We start from the raw sequence: 27,513 nt of genomic DNA, 5'->3' as shown, positions 1-27,513 counted from the left end.
CTAACACCAACCCCGATGAATAAGGTTCTAATTAAATTCCAATAGTGTTCGAAATAAGATCCAGCGCTGAAGGCGTCAATGTGCCTGTAGTCTTGAATGTGCTAATGTACCAGTAGAATGAAATGTTATGATGTACTATCAGTCTTCCAATCAATCACAATATGATCCAAGATGTCCTAGTCAGAATTCAGTATAATTCATAATTAATGTTTCTGTCCAAGAATATTTTACATGAGAACTTTGTATTTCCAGTGAATAATTATTAGAATAATCAATTCCACCAAATTCAAAACCTGAATGGAACAATAAGATTGATTCTGCCTAAAACTGTTAAAGAAAGAATGAATACTTTTTCAAGTAAAGAAATATAAAAATATAGAGAATGTAGTAAACATCATGCATAACAGTTTATTGTAGAGAATACCAATGTCCTAGACCCAGACCCAAATAAATATATTTACCTCTATTGATAATGATCCTAACATTGAAACCACTCTCATAGGGTAATATTAACTATGTATTACTAAAATAAAAATAATAGCTAGGTACAACATAAACTTGATTTTGGACAAGGTCAATCGCAAAATACAATTATACACATCATATATTCATGAAAAAAAATATTAACAATCATTAAATGTAACACACACACATTATATATATATATATATATATATATATATATATATATATAGAGAGAGAGAGAGAGAGAGAGAGAGAGAGAGAGAGATACATATACATATACATATATATATATATATATATATATATATATATATATATATACATGATGGCTCCAATTAATAACATCGTTTGAATGCAACACCCCGTTTGTTTGTACCCCACTACCGATTTAAAAAACGAAAAGCTCCAGTGAGATAAAAGATGCACAGGACATAGTTCATTTACTGATTATACCCAGGTGGGACCCTAACACCGTTATTATCTGCTCATTATGTTACCAATGCAAGTTTTTAGTGTAAAAGACTACCCTGGTCGCCAGTCATTTCCAGTTCCTGGAGAAGTCCATTTTCAGCGAAGAGGTGTATGCATGACTACATGTATATCTACGTAGAAGGAATATACTATGTCGTCTGCTTCCGATATTTTCTATGTCGAATCAAGCAGAAAAAGAATGACAACAACAAATTTGCCTTTCACGTTGATTTAACATGCGTTGTAATTTCTACGTACATTTGTGGAAAGGGATATAATTCTAAACTTTCAAAATTATGGTAATTTATGGAATTATCAGGTAGTTACTGAATAGGATTAACTGCCTCACAATGTTGTCTGAGGAAATCAACTGGTCCATTGTGTATGCAACATAGCGCCGTGTTTGTATGGAAAGTTAATTAAGCATGAAAGGTACAGAGAATGCCAGTGTTAGGGCCACTCTGGTCACATTCAGGTTAGAAATTCTAAATCAATGCATGCATTTATCACATTAAAGATTTCAGTTACTGAAACTGGTTGGGAGGTGGGTACAAACAAACGTGTAGGTATATTCAGATTATAGCAAAAGAACGATTGTTCGATAAAATCCCACGCTTCGCATTGACACTACCGTTCTTGAATTTCATTTTGACGTGACTCTTTCTGAGACCTGTTGCATGCCAACATCCTGTTATGAACTGTCAAAACTTATGGTTGCACACAAAGCAATAGCCAGGTGATCGTGGCTGTCTGCTTTGTGCATCAAAATGCTCTATGCGAAAACACTACAGGATCATTCGCGTGAGGGGACGTGACTCTCGCCCTGAACAAAAGATGACTTATGCCCTTTAGGACATGTAAGTTTCGCTTGAAGAATGATCTCTTATGGATAACATGGTATTTTTGCGCAATAGTATTATCCGCGACTTTGAAAGCACCTCATCACCATGTCGAATCGAGAACAGAGTGTCGTTTAGACTTGAAAATATGGCCCTGTTTGTCTTAACGAGTAGATTGGAATTTCCTTCTTATGAATCATAATGTTACTTTGGAGGCAGATCTAGAATTCAATTGCAATGTAACCCCAACAGGATTTGGGGGCTTATATAATAAAAATGGATCCAATTAATTTTCTTCTCAGGTGTTTCCCTCCAGGTTCTTCCTGTTGGCAGGATGTATGTGATGAACAATATCATACTTAATTGATGCTTTAGTGTGGGGCCGCAATGGACGAAGTTACAATTATCGTTAAATGTGAGAATCCATTGCTCATATATTTAATAAGGACTATTCCAAGATTATATTTATCACGAAATTTGTTCACACTATGATGTGGAGTGCTGTTACATTTTTGTAATCCAAGCATATTCCAGGTACAAGATACATCAATGTTAACTCTTTAATATTTTTAGATGGAAATGGTCACATGCGAATGTCCAGCCAACCGCCTGTTATCCACTATGGCAATGCATCAAGGACACAAGTCAACTATTGGAGAGCAACATCAGTATTTTTGCCACCAGGATTGCCTACCAAACCGGGGTTTAAATTGTCTATGTTGGGCGTCAAGAGAAGTAAGGATACAATGTTCATTGCTATTAACTCTTCCTTTGACATTCCACCTATGGCAGTTCTCGTTAGGGGCCATCTCGTCTATTTCGTTACATAGTGTAATGCTTCAATGTGATTGCAGAAGGTCATAACAAAGCTTTACCTGACTGGAAAAGACATTAGTACTTTTCGCTTAGATTCAGTAAAGCAGTGGAAGCTACAGAGAGACGACAACGTGTTATTCTGGGAATTAAAGGAAATAACTTGAAAATCTCAAAGCCCACACTGTCCATTCAATTTTATATATTGTGCAACAGATGCAATACGTTGGATCCAGGAGCTGTTTCACTTTTTCTGGATCTTAAATTCAAATGCTTATGTTCCAAAAGTGGATGCATCTCAAGACGGATGATATTACTCTTGATTCATGCATTATTGGATAATCGAATTTTCGATGCCTTTGCTGGGACTGCTTTTATCAAATATGGAATGCATTGTTTATGCCTGGATGTATATTTCCTGCTACATTGACTAAACACGTGTTTTGAAATGCCTACATACATCTAACGTCTTATAGGACTTGCATGACTGTTCAGTTATGCGGATTTTACATTCGAGTTTGTAGTATGTTTCCTTGTATGCCAGGTAAACACCTGTTTTATATCTTTATACAGTTTTGGTGGTGGTATTGGTGATGCTAATATTCATGTTTTCAATATCAAATTGGCGTGACCTCTCATTTACCCCCTATTCTGACTACTAAGTAAATTAGGATATTCTTTGATTTCAACTTGGACTTGATGATTAAGGATCATACTCACCTGATGACTCTTGGGACTCTCCAACCATAATCACCACAACCTGCATATGCTAAGGATAAGAGATACAGTAAAGCTGAGATGTACCCATGTAAGCTAAGGATTGTCATTATGGTCAAGCTAAAATGATATATCTTGATGTGAGTAGCCCCCCACCCAAAAAAAAAAGGAAGCCAAATTTATTGAATGTATTCTGCAGCTCCTATAGCTTATGATGCTTAGAAATTGCTTGATTTAACTTGATATTAGCACTTGATAATGATGTATATATGAATATAATATTGTAGGTCTGTCTGTAGCTATATATACGGTTTGCACGTTTTGCTGAAAACCAGAACAAAACATCTAACGAACAATTTCCTAAAGCAAAAACAATATGACCATATTCCTTGCCATTCCTTGTATATCCAAACGTATTATATTTTAGGATTCATTTTGTTGAGAGAATTCAAAAGGACAGCAAGATTTCTTCTTTTTGTTTAGAGATACGTAGTCTTAATTTAATTGTTTAGTCTGTGTGAAACTCCATGAAAAATGTATTTTTGTATTAATTATATTCATGTTCTATATTTAACTTCGTCTACAAAGACATGCAATACATTACAAATATCGAGGGCTATTGTATACAAAATATGTAATGTGCAACTTACCGGATTCATTATCTCAGTGTACAGAGGCACGCGTCTTAAGTGTAGAAAAAAGGTCAGGGTTTAACGCGATATCAGTTCGGTCGGAATCTAACTAAAGTTTTTGAAATATCGAGAGTACATTAATGAAAAATGTGGGAGTTTGGTCATTTTGTTACCGTCATTGGATATGTATGTAAGTATTCAGTTAATTCTGTAGATTGGTCTCATTATGCATATGTCCAACCATCTGGAAAACAACCCAATGGTTATGCTTTTTTCGAGAGGTTTATTTTCAATTCTCTTTCACATAATTGGACTTGATTATGCATCAAGAACAATCCACGTAGCGTGATGATTGGTACTGACTCTAAAGAGAATATTGAAATATCTATGAGGCCTTTGTTGGGATGGCTTGGTTTAACGCCAGCTTTCAGCGCATGATATTCTCAGCATGGCGGTCATATTATTTGATGTATAAAAAACCCTGAAAGAATCACCGACCGACCTAAAACTATTGACTAACTATCTCGCATTCTCATGCTAGTCTAGCCAAAGCAAGAACTAACGCTTACAGACTTGAAATGTGTGGTTAATCTGTAAATGCAAGTATCTTTGACCACTCAGCCAACGAGGCCCCTCATTTGTTGAGAAAGTATGATGTAGCCTGTTGTGTTTTTGTACTTCGAGTGAAAACGCCCAAACCCGACATCTATAAAAGCGGTAAAAAGACTATGAAACAATGATATGACACATTAAATAATAAGGGTGTTTCGACAAAATCCAAATAGAATTTAGAAATCAAAATCATACAAAGACTAATTCTAACCTCATTGTCGTGATGCTCAAATAAAGGTCTGATACATTTACTTTTATATGTTGCTTTATGTGTATTGTCTGATACATCTGGTGGATACGTTGTATTGGTATATGGCTGACGAGCTGTCTTATTTGGCTCGATGATGGTTAGAGTGCTGGACTAGCGATAGAAAGGGTTCAAGTTCGAGTCCTACAATCAAAATGAGTTGACTACATGAGTCAGGCACCGTTTCATTTACCTTGGCACTAAAGAACGTATTAACGTTGAATTACCGTAAAGTGCACTGACACTAAAAATTGAAGTTGTATTGATGCGTCGTTAAGGACCAAACCAATGCAAACAAACGAGTCAACGTCACCACAACAATATATCCAACTTATATAGTAGATAGTACACATTCCTTAGCCTGCTTTTTAATATATATTTTAAGTTAAAATTGTCATCAGTTACCAGAAATATAAATATTATTATGGATAAAATACAAATACTGAAGAACATATGGTCTTGTGTGCCTTATTCAACTCCATTTGTGTTTATGACTTGTATGGATTAAGCTGGATTAAGCCATAATATAAATTGTGTTATGAATTCATAAAGTCATAACTCACATCCTTAGCAAAGGCGTATACCACTGGAGGACGAATTTTATTATTTTAATAATTTTAAAAGCATTACATTTGCTAATTTATTCCCATAGACTTAACATACGAAGTAACGGAAAAATAGTTTTCCCTAGTTGACATAGGCCGTCACACTACTGAGTGGTATCTTCTAAACCAAGCATTTTGTCATGGATGCATATATTCATTTTTAGCTTTAAAGTCTCTGAGCTTTTTAAATTAGGGTCGATGTCCATTCGACCTTAGATCCCAGTCGAAAAAGGATCGCATGCAAGTTTGACAGGATTCAGTGAAATATATTCAGTAACGAATATGTATGTACCATGCAGAATCGAAACGTCTTCTTGCAAAAAATAGGTAACGGTGATCAAATCTTTATCAATCTATGGAATTATCATAGTGAAACATCCGTATTAGATAGACAGGCTTTAGTGCAATGGCTTTAGAGATATAATGAATAAAAGCAAATTTAATGACAAGACCAAACGGAAAGGGCATCAGAAGGGGACAGAACGGTTGAGGTGGATGGAAGGTTGGTGGTGGGCAAAGGGGGCATACATTGCCGGGAGTACATACAATTATTTAAAACTTCAAAATAGCCTGGTGATTTTTTATTTACGTTGGGGTGGGGGTGGGAGCATTGAAAGAAGACTGATGTCGATCCACCCATGCGACCATCATCGGAATTCTGGTGTGCTTGTGAATTTTGTAATGTAGAATAGTTTACCGAGCGGAAACAAAAAATTGGGTGAGATGAAATGATTCGCTTTCTCGGCCATGAACCAATTTTGCTTTTTACTCACCACCTTTTTAAACAGTTTCTTTCTAAAACAACATGTAATGTGACAGATTATACATATGTGCATCTTTGCTATGGATGGTAATAAATCTACGAAATTATGCTTTTAATTACGAAATTTGTATTTTGATATTTTGATCAGCTCTTTCTAATCATATATCAATTTGCTGACATGGGGACAAATGTATACGTGCAAAAGACATTTACGTCGAAGTCCATGTCCATCCTATGTGACCTAGCCTTTGAGTCATAACCTGGAAACAATTGACCCGACCCATAACCATATATACATTCAAAGGACATGACAAGGTAAAATTATATATGCAGCTGATATTTGCCCCTGTCCTGCAAGTGCATGTCATAGTTTGAAAACCATTTGAATTTCGTTATATGACCATGTACATACACTTGAGCATGAAACTGACATTTGTCCACGGGAACTTCTTACTCTCATGGACCTATCCTCGACGCTCAAACGTTGGGGTGGGGGAGGTCAAAGGACTGAATTTTTATTTCTAATTTACCCTAATAAATATCAAGAATTTCAATGGTTTTCAAACTTTTCTAGTACGACATATGTGCAAAACGCAAACCCATACCAAAGATCGTGCAAGTACATTTCTTTAATATATTCCTGAAGCAATAACAGCATGCATTTGATAGATATTGTGTCCATATTCTTTACGTTTCTTAGAGAACACAAACCTAACTAAAACTGGGTACCAGATTTTCCATCAATTTCGAGTAATTTGTAAAGGGCGAAATATAATTCTGTTTTCTGAATTTTAGCATTTGTCTAGTTGTCACAGAATTTTATAAATCCCTTTTTTTATTAAATACATGTACTCGGGTTTCGTTTTTTGTGTACAACGATATTCGGGTGATTTATGGATATTGTACAATAGTTTGAAACAGTGAGTTCGGTTCATCCTATGCCGCACGTCCGAAGTGCTTTCGATGGGAAAACCGAATACTTCCAGCGCACAGATTATGTATGTTTGCATCGTCTGTGTATAAATGCCTCACCGTAAGAAAATCTTCACATTACGGAATGTCTTGTCAGTGAGCGGTCTACTTAAGAACTTGCACATCTTCAGATGTAGATGCATGTGAGTTATTTATGAACTTCTTGTGTATAAGTTATAACTATTGTACTACCACGTTTATTTTTGTATATTTTTCATGTAGCTTCGGCTTACGTAGTATAATGCAAATATTTTATAATCTTGCTTGTGACTTAGCAAGAGATTTATATTAGCAGCATAAAGTTGCATTTCTAAGAAAAGTTTAGTACCGTATGATTCTTATCGGGCACGGGTAGGTTGCCTTCTGAACATGTTTATTGTTTTGTAATTATTGTGCCGATAATGCAATCTGCATAGCTTACCGTATGTAACGTCATTACGTTTTATCGTATATGCCCGTGTCATGCATAGTACACGGTGTTAGATGTATTTTCAGCTGATCAGAGTCGCAGATGTAGAACTGATCGGAGAAGATGTAATACCAGCTGTAGAAGTGGACCAAAGCACCTGAAAAGTTGAACCATAGCAGCCGTAGAGCTTAATGAACAGAGTTGCTGCTCGAGTAGCAGGTGATCGGACGTTGCTGACCGATTGGTGGGCGCTGATTGCTTGATTGACCAAGGAATTGAATGGTGGTCGGCGAATACCTGGAATACTGACTGCTAGATTAAGCAGTGTGACTAGTAGCCAAGTGTGCACGTGACGGAGTGTGTAACTCCATACATGTAATCTTTCAGCCGTGGGCCCATTTTGAGGTTTGAAATGCCCAGTGTTTTTGGGATTGTAAAGATATTTCGTATGATATCTGTCCCTTTGTTTTCATCATTTTGCTATTTGAGTAAAATAGTTCATTTGTCACTATTTGAGTGAATTCATTTTTACTATTTGAGTAAAACACACCATTCTTTTCGTCGTGTGAAATAATGTGGATCATTTACCTCTGTCCTTGCATTATGTAAGGTCATTTATTTGTATTTTCATTTGTGGCATTTTTAAGTTCGTGCGGATTATGTTACTTTGTCCAATATTTGGATCTTATACACGCATGTATTACTCATAATTAGCAATTAGCACATTATTACATTTCAAAACTACAGGCACATCAACACATTCAATATTGGGATTTATTTTGAACACCACTGGAATTGAATTGGAACTCTATACATTTGGACATACGATAGAACTTTCAGGACCATTTACGATTTAATTCATAATTCTCGAAGTTCTTTTTAAATTTTGGCTATGCGTTCTAGGCAAAATATTATTTGCTTAATTGTACAAACTTTGATGGCTTTCGCTCTTATCTGTTACTTGGTTTAAGACCAAAGAGTGAAAACATAAAATTGTGGGCTCGTCCTGGATACGAATTCTTCTAACATATTTCAGAGAAAGAAAAAAAAAATTGTCTTTTTAGATTTAAATTTATTTTGTTTCTGAATTTTTTCTAAGTTCCCCGCATTTTCATCTTGCATATTTGATAGATCTAAATTGAAACCATGAAGCTATCACATTTTCATCTAAGGTGGATAACTTTATTGCAAATCCTATCCAGGAAGGGACAGAATCCTTGAAGAAAAGATATATTGCTCTAGCGTGCCGGATGACATGATCTTTCTGAAGCGAAGACTCCTGTAGCGAAACAAGAAATATATACTGGAAAATAAATTTGTGGATAAAAATGCTTTAGGTTTGATTAGTAAGTCTCTACCGGGGTCTGAAATGAAAGTAATAGAATTGAAATCAAAACACCAGATGGAAATGGAGTTAAGAAGGCTTCAGTTTCAGAAAGAGAAATAAGAGAGCAACTGCAATTACAAAAAGAGAAAAAAGAGAGACAATTGGAAATACAGTTGCACAAAGAGGAGAGAAAGAGAGAGAAGATAAGCAAATGCAAAGCGAAAAAAGAGATCAAAGTGCAGTTTAGATTAAAAGATTTAGAACTGGCCAGTGGAAAGTACCACCCAACCCCACTTTAGATACAAGTTCAGGTTTTGATGTTACCAGAAATATTAGGTTAATAAGCCCCTCTTAAAGGAAATGAAGTAGATCAATATTTTCCTCATTACAAAAATGTAAAAGCTTTGACATGGCTAACAGATTACTGGACTCTATTATAACAAAGTTTACTTACTGGCAAAGTTCGTGAAGTTTACAATTCGATGTATGTGCAACAAAATGCTGATTATGAAGTGGTTAAAGAATTATCTTGAACGGCTATGAACTGGCACCTAAGGCATATCGACAACGCTTTAGAAAATGTTAAAAATAAACTTGAAAAGATCCATGTCTAGTTCGAAAGAGGAAAGAAAATTAGTTTGATAGGTGGTGATCAAACAAGAAGGTTGCTCAAGACTAAGATAGCACCAAACAACTGATATTGACTGAAGAGTTCCAAATTTGCCTCCGCAATGACGTTAAAACCTACCTCTATGTGCGAACGATCAAAACATTATAGCTAGCGTTTATTACTTCACTCAGAATGCTTCGTTTGCCAGTACATCATCCTCTCAAGCAGACTACAGACTACTTTATATATACTTTATATATATATATATATATATATATATATATATATATATATATATATATATATATATATATATATATATATATATATATATATATACAGTGGAACCTCGTTAATCCGAACTCCGTTTATCCGGAAACCTCGCTATCCAGACATAATTCAACGGGAACGGAATTCCTAAACGTTTAATTTGTTCCGTTAATCAAAAAATCCGCGTTCCGGATCCGGAAATCAAAATCGGGGATCAAAGTGTAAAATTACATTAAAACTTGTCTCGATAATCTGGAAATAATCTGTCCAAAAATAAGAAAATTCGAAAAATCATATGTGAAAATACAATCAGAAGAATAATACATAAAACACAGTAGTGAAGCCCTTGAGAATCTATGGCCACTATCAATAACTAAGTAGCGTGACCATATTGTAACCAGCGATTGTATAAACAATGTCTGTTTTAGCTAGTCGCCGACGCGGGTGTTAATAATTAAATAAACACACTTGAATCAAATCGTCCACGCTTTTGGCAGTATAGCAACATTAATTTCGTATTTTGAGCAGACGTCAGCAAATTTCACCAGTGATGGCATAAAACACAATAGCGAAGCCCTTGACAATCTATGACCACTATCAGTAATCATTGCAGATAGATCCGCCAAAGAATCCAGGCAAACAAAGGTTACAGACTTCTTCAGGAAATTGACATAATAAATGTATGTACAGTACATACATGTACATGAACATAGTGTGATGTGTTCGATGTGTTAATTGTCTAAACTTCTATTTACTGTATCTGTACGTACAAGCACATGTTATAATAATGTGAAATAAACACAAATTAATAGATGTATTCATTAATTTATTTCAACCATTATTGAATATACAGTACATTACATTTAAAGCTAGCATATACATGTACATATATACGGTGTGATGATATCGTAAAATAAAAAATTTGCATGATTCAATTATCCGGAAAACTCGTTAATCCGGACATATTCGCTGGGAACGAATGTGTCCGGATTAACGAGGCTCCACTGTATATATATATATATATATATATATATATATATATATATATATATATATATATATATATATATATATATATATATATATATATACAATTCGTGTATGTATGATAGGTATCAAGTAAATTGTTTCGAGTTGTATACCTTTTCCGAATGTCTTGATTATTAATACGTTCTTTACCGCCAGTGCCAAGGTTTCATGACATGTATATATAAGTTTCGAGAGTGTCTGTACGTTCTTGAGTATATATGAGCGGTTAAAGGGCATCATTTTTTGGTGATGTCTCGATAGCCGTAGTAGTATTTACACTGGAACGTGCAGGCAGGCGATAGTTGCCATATCTCGCAGCAGAGGACCAATGTTCGAATCCCGACATGGAACAAATATTGATTTAATTAAAATATTATTATGATAAAAAAATAAACCTCGTAATATAATGTCTTGAGTAATTCTCCTTAGGCCCGTGCTTTGAGTAATTATATATTACTCTCTTAATAATTATAATCTAATCGTTGCGCAATTTAGATTAGCTTAATGAAATTGTGGCATACAATATGGAGTTATACCTATAATTAGTTTTGTTATTCTGCTAATGTATTACTAAGATAATAAACTTAGAATTAAAGAATAATCAAAAACATTATTTGTTTTCTAATATCATTTCGGAAACCGATATTACTTTCACATATATAATTACAATTCGTATCCCAAAATTCAATTTCGTACCCGGAATTGACATTTTAGCATTTAAACACGCCTGAATTAAAATATTTATAGCATAAACTTAATAACAGAAATATTTGTGTAAAGTTCATAATTTTACTGACTGAGTAACTGAAGAATCAGCAACTCTTAATTGTCAAAGGTTCATTTCGCATGCTAATTTGACAGTTTATATTATATATTTATACAAATAACTATGCAACAGCATTGAAAGTAATGACTGCTTTTGGCCTTCGAGAATCAAACTAATGCTTGCAAGAAGTCTGAACTAAATTTCATTCAACAGTTGGAAAGATCAAGAAACATTAATGGTTTACGATGATCGTTTCGCATAGTATGTCTTTTTTGCCCTTACCCTCCACCCCCTTAACCCCATTTGAGAAAATATGATCAAAACATATAAATTATTAATATATCTTGACTAGTATTATTAGGAAAAGAATATTCATTTATATATTATTCATTTCAAAGGTTTATAATAAAAATAATAGTTTTATGTTAGCATTTCGCATGTCCGCAGACCATTTAACTTCATTTAGTAAAACGAAAACTCCATAGCCCATTTGAAGAAAACAGAAAATGTGCACCCGTTGAGGTCGAGAGAATTTCCCAGGTCTCGATTTGGAGCAAGTATAGACGGAAAAGTATTTGATATTGAAGATAATAGTTAACGGTTGTTAGAAGTTAAATGTCTTATTTCTAGAGCAGGATATCTACTGAAGAAGCCTGTACAAAAACAGTCCCATTTGTTTGAGTAAAAGTAATGATGGAACAGTTCAGTTAAGTAGGAAATATGACCATTTCTTTAAAACTTTAGCAACTTGTTAGTTTTAACGCCGGTCACCACCTTCTTGGCAATGTAAACAACCTACCTAAAGCAGTGATAGCCTCGTTTTGATTGTATTGATTGCATGTCAGGAACGACAACTCTTCCGAGCCCTATGCTATGGAGTGTGCCTATTGAAATAAGAAAAACAATACAAACACCGATACCTTTGTGACACTACTTTTGCATTTGCTGTATTCGTCTTCATGCACAAAATATTTTGAAAGAAACAAATGCAATATGTTGGACAAACACTTCAACAAGGCATCAACAGAATGAATAATTGCCCCTGTCATGTAAAAGATGCTCATGGATTCACCGTTCTCCTCAAGTGTTTCACAATATTTTATTATAAATAAAACTTGTTGAAGTGTTTGTCCAACATATTGCATATTAGCTTTTTACAGGCTCTCAGTTGGTATGCAGTTAGTGTTATAACACAAAGGTTTGTGGGTTTGTGGCTTTGACGCCAGTTTTAGCACATGCGAGGTTATTCATGACGGCTAGTATATTGGTTGAGCAAGAACTTGGGAAGACCCTGGGTAGGACAACTGACCCATGGAAAGATACTGGCAATCTTTCTCGCATACACACGTTGCACGAGTCGAGGCTCGAATCCACGCGGAAAGAGGTGATACGTGAGTAATCTGCAAACATGAGTGGCTTCATGGTCTTAAAATCGATATAAAGACCATGATTGTTTTACCCTTTATTCAACCACTTTACGATATTTTGAAGTTATAACAAACTCTTTTGTCACTTTGGCGTAATATTTGACTTATACATGGAGGTCTTTCTTTCAAGGGGAACTCTTATTATTAGTTTTTGTCACGGAGGCTTGTATTAGTTGTTAGTTGTTAGTTAGTTGTTAGTTGTAAGCAAGTTGTTGTTAATTAGTAAGTTGTCAGTTATTAGTTATTCTAAATTTCATTAATATTATGTCCCAAAATGCCTTTAACTTGTATATGCATTTTATAAACAAATATTATTGACGAGTTATTTCATTGTATAGTCTGTCAGATTTTCATTTGCTTTGGATTCTACTACAAAATGTAATCCGACCACACCCGGCTATACAGCAGTGAAGTCTTGTAACCATTCTGGAAAAAAGAGCACTCCATTAACAACTACGCTCTCAATAACAACAAACACATGCACGACCGGCCTAGTTACTGTATAAACAGTACAAGTGTGGCTCAGGTTATATAAAAGATATTGAAACTATTGGTAATGGCTTATGTTGAGCTTTTGGTTTGCTAACTGAAAATGTTGCGTATATTGTGTAGAGCGCATGCTTAAAATTGTGGACCCATATGTGAAAGTGGGACGTTTTTCAAAAATGTATCAGCACTGTGGAACTAGATTAATATATTTAGTCTGAAATTATTTTTAGTTGTCTGTCCACTCAAAAAAGAATAAAAATGAAAACAAATATCAAAAGTAAATAAATAAAAAGTCATATAATGAATTTTCGTCAAGTGTATAATTTCGTTAGCGATGCACCTTGTACCTATCAGATCATCATAGAATGTGAGTGCCATCAATATCATCACTAAGCATTAGATTCATGGAACATGGTAGAACAATAATGGCTACAAAAATAAATGCAGTTTCCTAAATGATTTAATTTGTAACTGGAAATTCTGATGTCTTTGAGATTCAAGATTTTATTGATATAGAAACTCTAAGAAAAAGTTGTTGGTATTATCCTTTCCGTGATACTTAATTCAGCCAAACAGTTTGTCTCGCACATTTTCATTGGCTAAGTATACTACTTCAGGCACTAAACAAATCAGTGTCACGTACAAGCTATATACTTGATTCCTAAAACGATAGAACGATATTATTTTGACATCTATGCCACAGTATTCGAGGAACTTGTACACTTGTTGACCACTTATGTAAGATTACTACAGTTTATTATTATGTTTATATGCATGCAGGCTAAATCTGGGAAAATAGAGTAAGACATGTTAACAGATCATACCTCTGTCATCTTAGATCTTACACCTTTATGTGCAGGGAGTGTAAATATCGACAAAAACAAATTTAATATAAATGTTCTTTATTTCGAATAATTGTACATTTATAGTCTGCACATAATGCAATTAGGCAAACTCGTATTACGCCTTTGCTTACTGCACTTACACGAGGGTAGATAAAAATCTACCCACATGGAACATATTGAGATGGATCAACTTAGAACAGGTGATAGAACAGACGGCGATTGCTCATATGCTCATTACTGTGACATTGATTTATTTTCCATGCAAAGAAAGGAAATAAAACACTCGAAGCAACCTATTTGCACTAAGCAATTAAAGAATGGAACACCGTCGTGTTCAAAATTCTGCTCTGATAAATGTAAAATTGTAATCCAAGTGCATTACCTATTAGAAGAGCGATTTCAATAGGCATCAATATAAATATGCACCTGCAGGGTGATACTTTTTTCTGGGTCAACTGATTAGATTAATAACCTTTAATCGCTGAATATATAGACGCGAGACCAACCAACTGAAACTAACATGGGGAAATGTATTTCTTTATGAGCATATGTTAAGGGAATGAAACGAAAAATCGAAGTCTGCAAGCCCCTTTCGATCTGAAACCATATCCGACTTGTGGTGAGTTCATATCAAGATCGAAATCATACGTTTTGGTGTCTAAATTGTGCACCGGGAAAGTTTCGCAACGTCCAGTGAATTCACTAGGTTATAATGTCCTTCAGTACAATCACGTCTAGTAGAATATCATTCCCAGATGAACGTAGTGGGTTATTGGCAGCTCTGGAACACTAATTAAATTTAAAATAGCAAGACATTCTTGGCAAAAGCAATTAAGAAACAATGATCGCCTGATTCATTAAAATGTCAAAACTGCCAATAATCAACTACCACAGACGAGATCAAGTAGCTGAAACGCTGTCAATATTCATCTACCACAGACGCGATCAAGTAGCTGAAACGCTGTTGTTATTCTTTTACCACAGACGAGATCACGTAGCTGAAACGCTGTCAATATTCATCTACCACAGACGAGATCAAGTAGCTAAAACGCTGTCAATATTCATCTACCACAGACGAGATCAAGTAGCTGAAACGCTGTCAATATTCATCTACCACAGACGCGATCAAGTAGCTGAAACGCTGTTGTTATTCTTTTACCACAGACGAGATCAAGTAGCTAAAACGCTGTCAATATTCATCTACCACAGACGAGATCAAGTAGCTGAAACGCTGTCAATATTCATCTAACACAGACGAGATCAAGTAGCTGAAACGCTGTCAATATTCATCTACCAGCGACGAGATCACTTTGCTAAAACGCTGTCAATATTCGTCTACCAGAGACGTGATCAAGTAGCTAAAACGCTGTCAATATTCATCTACCAGAAACGATGACTTAGCTAAAATGCATACTAAACTGGTACAAACAAATCACACATAAAACAGTCTTGGAAATGAAACATTTACCAAACTCCTGCATGCAAGAAATAAAGAAAAAATAAAACACATAGATAAACACTTACTAACCCATAGCAACAAAATGAACGCCCCCAATACCTCAAACAATATAGCTGGAATACTAACGACGTTGCTGAAATCTTACTATAACAACTCAACTATAGACTGCTACATAGACACAAAAGTATCCAATGTTCTGGGAATTTACCACTGAATTATTGACTGCTAAAACACCACAATATTCTACTTGGTACAATGTTGTAATGTAGTACTGAAAATTTACTATGCGGGTTACAGAGGACAAGTGTGTCATTGTTTGCGATTTGATTGATTTAAGCGAATGAAGGTCAGATTAAATCAAATTCCAGTTAGTCCTATACATTCTTCTGCACTGTAAACATCCAGCAATACGTATATGATTGTTATGTGTGGCACCAGACGTGGAGCTCGACGGCAGATCCAGCCACGATGCAATAAGGCCTGCAATGATAGTACAAGAAGAGTAATTTTGAAACTACTGACACAGTATTACTGAGTGAAATGATGCATTGGCAATGATGCAAAATAAGAAATTGGACATGGGAGATAAATCCTACACAGTCAGCTCTGACTGCACGAGTTATTTTTCACGTTGTAAGTATTTTGACCACAGTTTCGTTTACCTCAAACCGGACACCAATTTTAAAAGTTAGAGGAAACAAATGAAAAGCATATAATAGCCTCTAAATTATATTAAAACATCTCAGAAGGTCTATCACGCTAAAAAACATTTTTAGAAAATAATTAAATGTATGTGCGTATGCAAATATCCACATACATTTCTAAATAATGGTGACAATATCAGCATTCTAAGATAGTTCGAATCCTTACATATTGGGGTTAGCTCTATTCTAAATTCACATTATTAATTCAGTGTATATTATTTACAATACTTTGTAACCACAACATATTTCGAGGAGGAACCGAGTAATTTATGAAACTGCAACAGGCCAACAACACCCTACATACAGATAGTGTGTTTTAAGACAATTAAAGACAGCTATAATTCGTTCCAAAATCAATCAAACCCATATCTGTCATTGTTTTAATTTAAAATTTAATTCTCATTTATGTATCTAGAGTTCACGTTTGCGTGGATTTTCTTGTCATCGATATTTAATTTACAGAAAAGCCTTTTAAACTAATAAAACTCATCACTATTCAAGTTGAATAATCTTCTTAACAGCATAAATACTACTGAACGTTTTTCAAAATAGAAACGAAAAGGACATCATCCGATTTGAAGACAATTGTCGTTAATTTTCCGTCCTTTGCTTAATATCTTTGCATAATGAATATAAAATCAACAAAGTCACAACAATGGTAATTAAGCAACAACATAATGAAGGCGGGACCTGAGACCCCATATCGCTTACCTCTAAATTATTCTGCAGCATGATATATGCAATATCTGAAAATTACGTGTTTATGCGATCTAAGGTTTGGGATATATTTAAGTTGAAATATTGACGCCACGCCATGTACAACTTTGGCATTTGCTCTTTGTCGATTCCTTGTCTCGTCACTGGAGAAACCCCACTTTCCGAATCACAAGTGTTTTATCCTTTGGCGAGTATCGAGTGTTTCTAAATTGTTTCTTCTTGTGTGCATTAGTGATGACGGGAAGCGGATGTATTTTTGGTGGCTGTAGCAATACGAGCATATCCTGGCCGCCTCAACATCATGAGAGATTGAAGATCGTGATCTATTGAATCCGCTGCGAGCTGAGCATTAAATTAAAATGGAATGTATCGAGTCATCGAATTCTTGTAGAAGAGAGAGAGAGAGATGGATTGAAAAATGTAAATCCGTACTATTGTCTTTATAATGCATGCAAATTATCCCCACAAAACGATATGAACAATATCTTATAAATGGATGAAGAAATATCATTTGCAGCCGGAGACAAGTGACAACAGCAGCAAATAAATTAAGGTCTGACTGTCGAACTAACTCTTGGCCCTCTACCCCATGCCCCAAAATCGCTGACAATTTCAGATGTTTAGGACCTCAAAACCTGGGGAGAGATAGAAACAAAGTGATTAATCTTGGAATCATAAATATTTGCCCACTTTATTACTCATTTCAGCAATAAACTTAATTTAGGTTTTACTGAAGATTATCACACCTTCGCTATTATTTAAATTCTGAACTACAATTGGGGCTGTGAAATGCTACGCTCTTTGCTACATAGTTTGAATATGCAAGGTTCTTTTCAGAAGTAAGAAAAATTGTTTGCCAGATACATCAATGACACAAAGATAATTGATTTTTTATTTCAATAATTTAAATAAATCCCACAACAATTGTCACTTTGTGGTGACTCCAGCAAGATTATGACGCGAAAATCAGTGCTAAATAGAAACAAAAGCAAACATTTGCAATGAATATGTATTAGAGGTAGTCAACTGTATCTAATAGCAATGGATTTAACATTTTGAAACGTAATCTATAGACAGGCTTAAGGAACATCGAAATTAAAGGAAGAAGAGTAAGGCTTTTCATGATAAAATTAAGTCACTGTCGCATTCATCTTCCGATGAAGTAATGCATGATTTCAATTTTATTTGTTTCTTTTTATTTTTATTTTTCATTCGGACCACCCATTAAGGATAACAACAACAATAATTAAGAAACACCGTGATATACAAAAAATTCCCCATCAATTCTAAGATGCTAATATCTGCGTGTCACTTATGATAAGAGGGAGGCGATTCTATGAATGTTATCATTTAACAAGGAACAAAGTTGTCCAAGGAGAATAATTGTAATTAATATGAATAGTTCATATAACGTACAGTTTTGCTGACAAAAGTACCATCATATGATCACAAGCAGACTTCAATATCACAAACTAACGGTTCAGTGAACTTCATATTTTAGTGTGATATATGCACAATACAGATTCAGTTATACGGATATGGAAAAATTATCTTGGTGACAGTTTATAGAGGTGTAAAATCTCGCAACTTAACAGTTCTTGCACGTGGTCTGATATTTGGGATCTACATTTTGCAAACTGTGAGGTAGAATAGAAAAATGAAGAAGATAATGAACTGTGCAATTAGTATACTATTGATACAATAGTGAAGTTTTCTATAAAGATAGTATCCTGTAGATTCACGAGATTTCAAGAATGATTTTACCAAATGTATTATGATGGCTTTCTTGATTTATGATACCTGCTGACCGTTCCGGTGGCCTAAGTTGTTAGAGCGTTCGCCTCGGCCGAGTCAAACCAAAGACTTAAAAACTGGTCCTAGCAGATGCCTCGCTTGGCGCTCAGCATTAAGAGGTTAGTGTTGGGACTAGTCGGCCTGATGTCAGGATAATGTGACTGGGTGGAACATTATTCTACATGTCTACGACATGATGCCCCCAGTACTAGACATCACTATAAACTGACACGCTGAAGACATCGTAGCGATATGACTGAAACAAATGTAAATCACACACACACTACCTTACATGCTCATGAAAGTCAGTCGCTGGTGCTGCTCTTGATATTGTACCCCAATATTTCGATACTGAAAGGGGAATCACATTACTATCGCTTTAATTCAATACGATTAGATCAAACTGATGCCAGTCTCATCACACCGTGAAAGCGACACAAAATCATGATATATCACGTTTATAGCTCTCAGAAAATCACATGTGATGGTGTTTGATCGGTCGTCCGTCTTTCCATTGAAAACGTTTGTTCTCGCTACTCCTCCTAAACTACTTGGAGAATTGCCGTAAAACTTAAGACTTGCATTCATCCCATGGTCTAGTTATACAAAATGCAAAGGGTGGTTCTTGGAAAATCAGTACACACGCCCGAACGACTAGCTTGAAAATCTTGTTATCGCTGCTCTTTCAACGTGGGTTTTCATATCTTCACGATTGCTTCACTAAAAGACTTCTTACCATGTTTAGTTCGACCTAAATGAAACGTGTGCCGATCTGACGTCCAATGTGGCCACTACGGAATCTACCTTGTAAATCTTATTGCAACTCCACCTGTGTAGATGCTCATATATAATCAAGGGACTTTCGCACTATGCCCAGCTGGTCCAAAATGAAACTGAAAAAAAGACAGATATGTAAGGGTTTATTTTAATGCTGCTTAGTTTAAAATGTGAATATTACCACGTGTATAAATATCATTTTCATCTGAACGATTCTATGCCGTAATCATGAATAAAACAGAGACAAAATGTCACGGTTAGGTTCAAAGTTGCTTCGCTAAATATTTCTGTTAAAGAATCAAGCAAACGTTTTTCGAGGAATTGCAACAATTCATTATTTAGAGCTAGATCTAACAGATCGATGCAGCTACTCAATACAATATGTGTTAACGGAAATGCGCTTTATTTTTGTTTAAAGAACGATGAATTTTGTCACTTACTTAAGCAAAATCAACCCAAAGTTTTGTCTTTAATTTTCATCTTGCTGATCGAAGATTGTCTAGGTGGATGTGGTTATTAATCTAAGCAAATCGATTGGATTTAGGGCTTCTTAAATGTCTTCGATGATCAAAATAGATGATTTATATGAAGACAACATTCTTACGAGGTAGTGTTTTGAGGCTCAGAATATTGAGAAAGATGAAGAAAAATAGAAACAAAGATGGAAGCAAATTATTGGAATGCACTTATAAGAGTTCAATGTTGTTTTCTTTGCGTTTATCGTGGTAATAACTGTCAGTTGCCAAATGAAGCAGTTTACATTGATGCGATATATGGTCTTAAAACTAAGTAACAACAACAACAGTAACAAACCATTTTATTAAACTCAACAAATAAAAGCATTTCTTGAAATTACAATTTGAAACTTAAGAGGAAAATACAGTAATGTGAACGAACTCCCAAATAATCATAAACGTTATATCATAAGCACAAAAGTGCACAATGTTCTTAATGAATTCCAATGATCCTGACATTGTTGATGTACTAGTATTCTCGAAGAAGCTCAAGTACCAATAGTCTTGATGTATCCTACTGTTAAAATCAAGAATGTATTTGATCAATTGACACTAATAACATAATTGTGTTTAGTTCAAACGGTCTATGAGCACTTTGTAGTTTCAATGTATAATTCCTTTCAAATTATACCTGCCACAAAATAAAATGACTCCAGATTGTGATCTTATTATCGGAATAAATAATAGCATTAACTCATCCTATATATTTCTCTCTCTCTCTCTCTCTCTCTCTCTCTCTCTCTATATATATATATATATATATATATATATATATATATATATATATATATATAATTAGAACAGTTACTTGTTCTAAAATACAATAAAATGGGGGGGGGACATTTAAATGGAATATTTGATCACTTTGTAGACAAGGTCGCTTTTATAACATTCTTAATTCGTAAATAAGGTTAGGGCTTGAGCTCCATTCCAAGTATACATATTTTTTTTAAAATGACAACCATCAGGTAGGACAAACATCTACCCTCAATTACAGACAATAGTCAAGCATGCAATGCAAATTAAATATAGAGAATAAAAGCTACTCATTGACTGGTTCTTACAAGGTGAAAGAATAGAGAGTAGTCGTTATTATTTCTGCATTCTTCCCTTACAATCCTGTTCAAAATTAACATCAACATCGTCATAGTGCCAAAGAGAGGCAATATACTTCATAATTTAACAAAGTGAATATACCTGGAAAGAGAGATCTGATGGAAACGGAACTATATGTAAAAAAAAAAAAAACACGGGTTACATACGTATTAGCATTTTCTAAGTTATTCTTATTTTTTCTTGTTGCAAAGCGTTTTGTTAGTGTTTAAGGGTACTTTAGCAAAACATTTTCTTGATGAAAATGATAATCATATCATTGAATGAAATTGAAATTAATTATGTTAAATGTTAAATCGCAGATCCGACATAAATGAAAAACTTCCAAGTCTATTTACTTGCAATATATGGAATTGAATGTCTTTCCATCGAAGTATACACCACTAATATAGCATTACCTATTAGTTGTTATTTCTGATCTGATATTTAGCATCGTCGTTGTACAAGACATAAAGTATATTATTAAATAGTCATGAAATATATGAACTATTTGGTCATTATATTATTTTTATAATATTAACGTTAGTTAAAAAGATAAGTTGTTTTAGAGTCAAGAAATTTCATGAATTATTTTGAGAAATGTACAACTTTACTTTTCCGGATTCATACTGGCTTTTACCTTACATTTCTACGACGGTCAGTCGCTCTTGTTATTATTGTGGTCTTGAATCCCAATATTTGAATAAGACGTGGATATTTGAATAAGACGTGGATATTTGAATAAGACGTGGATATTTACTTTACCCACAATAATACACTATGATTAAATCTCGCTGATTCAGGTCTCAAAACAATATAAATGACCAAAGAAAACAGCGTTATAAGCAAAAGCAAATAATGACGTGCCGTGTTTTTATAACAATGAATTCATTTAGTTGAAAAAGTAAAGTACATAGACAAACGCTGAAAAAATGTAAACCGCAAAGCAGGTAATTTCCCTAAAAATACAAAATCAAAATGAGAACGAAGATGTCAGAGGTACTGACATTTTAAAATTGAGTTCAAACATTGGGATAACTTAGATTGTTATAACATGTTATATACTGGTTGATTATAAACAATGACATCAGTAAGAGAAAGGTACGAACACTTCATTATTGTTAGAATTGTGTAGCAAGAAAGCTGTACTCAAGTCTATGTAGTCTGTCACTCTTCCTTCTTGCTAATAATAACGTAAAGAAATTAGAATTTTTCAGGATCATTTATGCTGACATTTCTGGTTTTGTGCCAACCATTGTTGACATGGATGTAAGTTTCTGCACCATGATATTTGGATTATAAACCATAATGCAAGTTCAATTGCTAATAATAACAACAGTCTAAGGTTGGTTCAGCGTTTCTGTATCTTCAGACGTCCTCTAATGCAAAGGCACAGCTGGCTGTGACGTGCATATGGAGTGGCATAATGCAGCTGGCAGCTATATCTGTAACTGTAAGAATGGATTTACTGAACATGGAATTACATGTGCAGGTAATTCTTTGAACATGTCATCGATGAGCAATATTTATGCAGACAATATTTTATTGAATAATACTTAAGCTCAATGGGATTAGGTGATAAGTGCTGAATCATAGACTCTCCAGTCCTTTCATTTTCTTTTAAACAAGTTCTCCAATTCGCACTCGTACAAAATAAAATTGTGATCGTATATTTTTCTGGATTACCACATCAAGTTAATTTTTTTCTTCTATTCTTGAATTGACTCTTTGGTATTATTATTCTTCATGAAATTCATATACAACCTAACCTTCTAGACTCCAGTTTTGTTTCTAACAAGAATATAGGCTCCTAACACTATAATTGTTTTAAACTATACCAATATATAAATGTTTTTTTCGTTCTTCTTTACTAAGAATATGAAGCCACTTCCCATCCTATCCTCGACCCACCAGACATCGCATGACTCCATTTTAAAAAATCAAACATCGACCTCCAAGCCTCCAATGTTTAAAATTAAAATCGTAAGACCGCAAAAAGAACCCTATCGTGTCCTTCTAATTTGTCGAAAACCACAGGTTACCCGCCATCATATCCTCGAACATGTGTCATGGACCTGAAGTCAATACCATCCCCTCCATCCAACATTTGTTTTAAATGTCCCCAAAAGCCTCTAATTTTAAAAATATCCGAACTCCCATCCCTTGAAAATTAAAACAGGTCCCTAACCCGTCATCCTTCGCAAGTGAAAAAGAAATGTAAAAAGTCCCTAAACAACCAATCATCCAAATTTATACAACACACCATCTCTCTAAGTTTAAAAACCCCTTCCTTCCAAATTGTGAAAAGTAATTACTATACGTTATCTTTTCCCTGTAAAGATTTATCATCTACTTTTTATGTGAGGAGCATTCATTAAGCCATAGCTCCTTTGTACTTTAGCAATCAACCTCTTACATAATCGGTAATTTGAAACACGCACCTCATGTAAGTATATTTTGCCATCGTAATAAAAACCTAATGTAAGTGGGTTTTATCTAGGTTAAATTAAAGTATTAATTCGTATGTGATATAACTTAGATGTTTAAATACAACTAGACCTATCATATAATCTTTACAATAGTATCTCAAATTACTTTTTTAGAAATTAATTGTATGACTCATATATTTAATATATTTGAAAAATGAACACCAGCAATGTCATCATGCCAAATAATGGTGATACAAATTTATAAATTAATGAACCTAACAAAACATTTGCTGGAAATGGAACAATCTTTATGAAACCATGTACTAAATTGATAGTAATATTTTGGACCGTTTTTTCTGTCGATTTACATTTTACGTATAGTTGACGAATTTTATCGCTTAACTTTCCTCTGGTTACAAATAAAGGAGTTAGCAATGAATGAAAATGAATTGATTTATATTAAACATTGTTTTACAAATTAGTCAAAAAAGACAACGAAAACATCCAAATATATTTACATGGGAATTGAGAGGCTCTTATCACATTTAAATCTTTGTTGAAGTGTTTATTTTTATATAGTTTTAATGTACACAAAGGACTGCAATTATAAAGTTATAAAACAAATCATCTTTGTAGAAACATAATTTGCTTCACCAATGACTTAGTAGTTATGTACCTCGTCTAACCTGGTAGAGCATATAGGATTTACAAACTGAGAGGTAAAATATACATATACTAACGAATCTCTGCCTATTCCAGTGACAAGATATATATATATATATATATATACATACATATATATATATATATATATATATATATATATATATATATATATATATATATATATATATATATATATATATATATATATATATATATATATATATATATATATATATATATATATATACCGGTGGTATGGTCTGACATACAGTGCTCTGCAACTGATGAAAATAATCTGGTCTTCCTCTGTAACTTTGATCCATCATCCGACCCCTCAGTGCTGTACAAAGTGACGTGGTATAGAGGTAGATTAAGGACAGTGCTGTACAAAGTGGCATGGTATAGAGGTAGATTAAGGACAGTGCTGTACAAAGTGACGTAGTACAGAGATAGATTAAGGACAGTGCTGTACAAAGTGACGTGGTATAGAGATAGATTAAGGACACTGCTGTACAAAGTGACGTGGTATAGAGATAGATTAAGGATAGTGCTGTACAAAGTGACGTGGTATAGAGGCAGATTAAGGATAGTGCTGTACAAAGTGGCGTGGTATAGAGGTTGATTAAGGACAGTGCTGTACAAAGTGACGTGGTATAGAGGTAGATTAAGGACAGTGCTGTACAAAGTGGCGTGGTATAGAGATAGATTAAGGACAGTGCTGTACAAAGTGACGTGGTATAGAGATAGATTAAGGACGGTGCTGTACAAAGTAACGTGGTATAGAGATAGATTAAGGACAGTGCTGTACAAAGTGACGTGGTACAGAGATAGATTAAGGACAGTGCTGTACAAAGTGACGTGGTATAGAGATAGATTAAGGACAGAGTACATACTGAGATCCTTTGATACTACTTTATATTACCCCAGGGACAAATTTAGATCACTAACTTACCTACCTGAGGTGCATATATTTAACACTTTGAATGACGGTAATTATTCACTTATACATAAATTAAATTGAAATGCAATACAATTTGCAGGTATTTAATATAATAAACACATTTACTCTGCATATTTAGATTATAAAGATAATGCGTAAAATTTGGTATCTTATCAAATTAATTTTTTATACAAATATGAAGAGTTTATTCAAAAATATTGGTTAAAACATTTCTTCCTCCGATTGAACAGAGAAATTCGCTGAGGGCGTGGATACTGTAGAAACATGAAAGCACGGCCCAACCTACCTTAGAGCTTAATGTCATAAACCAACAGATTTATTTGACTCTTAGTTTACTTCTAAACATTGTGTTTCCTACCTTTGTTGATTTTTGCATGTAGATGTTAGTTTGTGCTGGCAAGTTCCAGGCTATTCAAGTAACAGCCTCTGTACCCAATCTTTAATTACTACTTAATTTCGGTTTGCAATCAACAGTAATCAATGCCTGATTTCTGTATCGTTTTCAGGCACGATTGTGAATGTGACTGCAGATTAATATGCTACTCGAATATCTGTATTTATATACGTAACCAAGAGGAATTTTTTCTTAAACTCTGGACCCCTTTTGTCGTTCAGTGTGACGGATATAAGATAATGTGTGGATTAGAAAGAGTATGGAAGAGCAGCAGGTCTATAATGTCAGTGACTGACAATATTCATGATTCTTGTGGAACTTGAATATAAAAAGCTACTACTTGAAGCTTAATTCTTTTTGTTTGGTGTTCATTTTTATGCATCTTGACGGGTCCTTCTTATCAATTACATATAGTCATTCTAGCGGGTCAATAGTCTTTACGTATTTGAAGACCTATTTGTCGAGACGAGACGGTGTAAAGACAAGGAAAGAACAAGAAACTGTAATTTTTGTAATACTCATTTCTTCGAATTACACCAGATTCTTTATTCCATTTGCACGGCCATGTTTTTTAGTAAGGACGGACTATGATCTGCAAGAATAGCTACTTTCTTCCTTTTCCTTTTGAAATACTTTTGAGCACTTTTTCTGGATAGCACAGACAGATTCGAGAACGTGTGCTTTAACGAATATGCTTTAAAACCTAAACATTTCAACACGTTCGACTCCGATATTGCTCTAGACGCAATATTCAGTAGAAGTTATGTCTGCGTCATCTTTCGACCCGTTTGGTTATTATAACCAAAAATGTTTTTTCCCTTTCCCGAATAATTGTATATAGGTATATCACTTTTATGGAATTCAACAGGTTTACTCACTTGTATTAGACTATTGTTCTATGTATATGCTGTAACTTCTTCTAAAACACAGGAACAAAAAAAAGGCATCCGCGATATTCAATATTATTATTTGCAACGGAATCATAATACTTTTTTTAAAATTGAAATGTAATATGATATACTCTCATCCCAATAATTAATAGTTTTGTGCATATAAATCATAAAGACGGAACAAACCTTTTTCTTAGACTTTCATCAAGTAAATAAAATCAACAAAACCTATATCAGATATCGCGAGCTTGTTTTCAAAATTGGCTGAGGGAAATAAATTAAGACATTAGATCTGATCAAAGAGTGCTGGAGTGTGCCAATCTCTAATGATACGTCTGAGTCAAAGGAATTCTTGCAACCTGACGGTCGATATCAATGTAATGTAATGCGTTAGTGTTATGTATACATTGCTAAATGGAATCGAAAACGTTGGAAGTTTCGGCAACGGTATTTCTTCGTGCCCGACTACCTGTGGAGAGGATATTACCGTATTTATCAATTTGTTTGACAAGTGTAGCCTAACTTCAGAAGCTGAGGCCATCTAATAAGTGGGTCGTGATAATTAAAACAGCCGTTGCAACAATGGAACTGTGAGATACGTTTCTAGACCAGAACAAGGAAACAGATTCGATCGTTTCTTGGGTAGCAGCAGAGGGGGCGAATCGGACATTTTGTCCAATCGTCATTTTGCTTAATTATTACTTCTGCACTCAGCGGATCCGGTGTAGTCAGCGCCTGGTAAAAAAAAACGACGACGTCGTTGGGGGGATCGTCGCGTCGTCATTTGGTTTAATTAACACCTTCTGC

Source organism: Sinohyriopsis cumingii, chromosome 9, assembly GCF_028554795.1.
Source record: "Sinohyriopsis cumingii isolate HCF-2022 chromosome 9, ASM2855479v2, whole genome shotgun sequence".
In the NCBI taxonomy this organism is placed as follows: Eukaryota; Metazoa; Mollusca; class Bivalvia; order Unionida; family Unionidae; genus Sinohyriopsis; species Sinohyriopsis cumingii.
The sequence above is the reverse complement of the archived record's forward strand: the minus strand, read 5'-3'. Positions refer to the sequence as shown.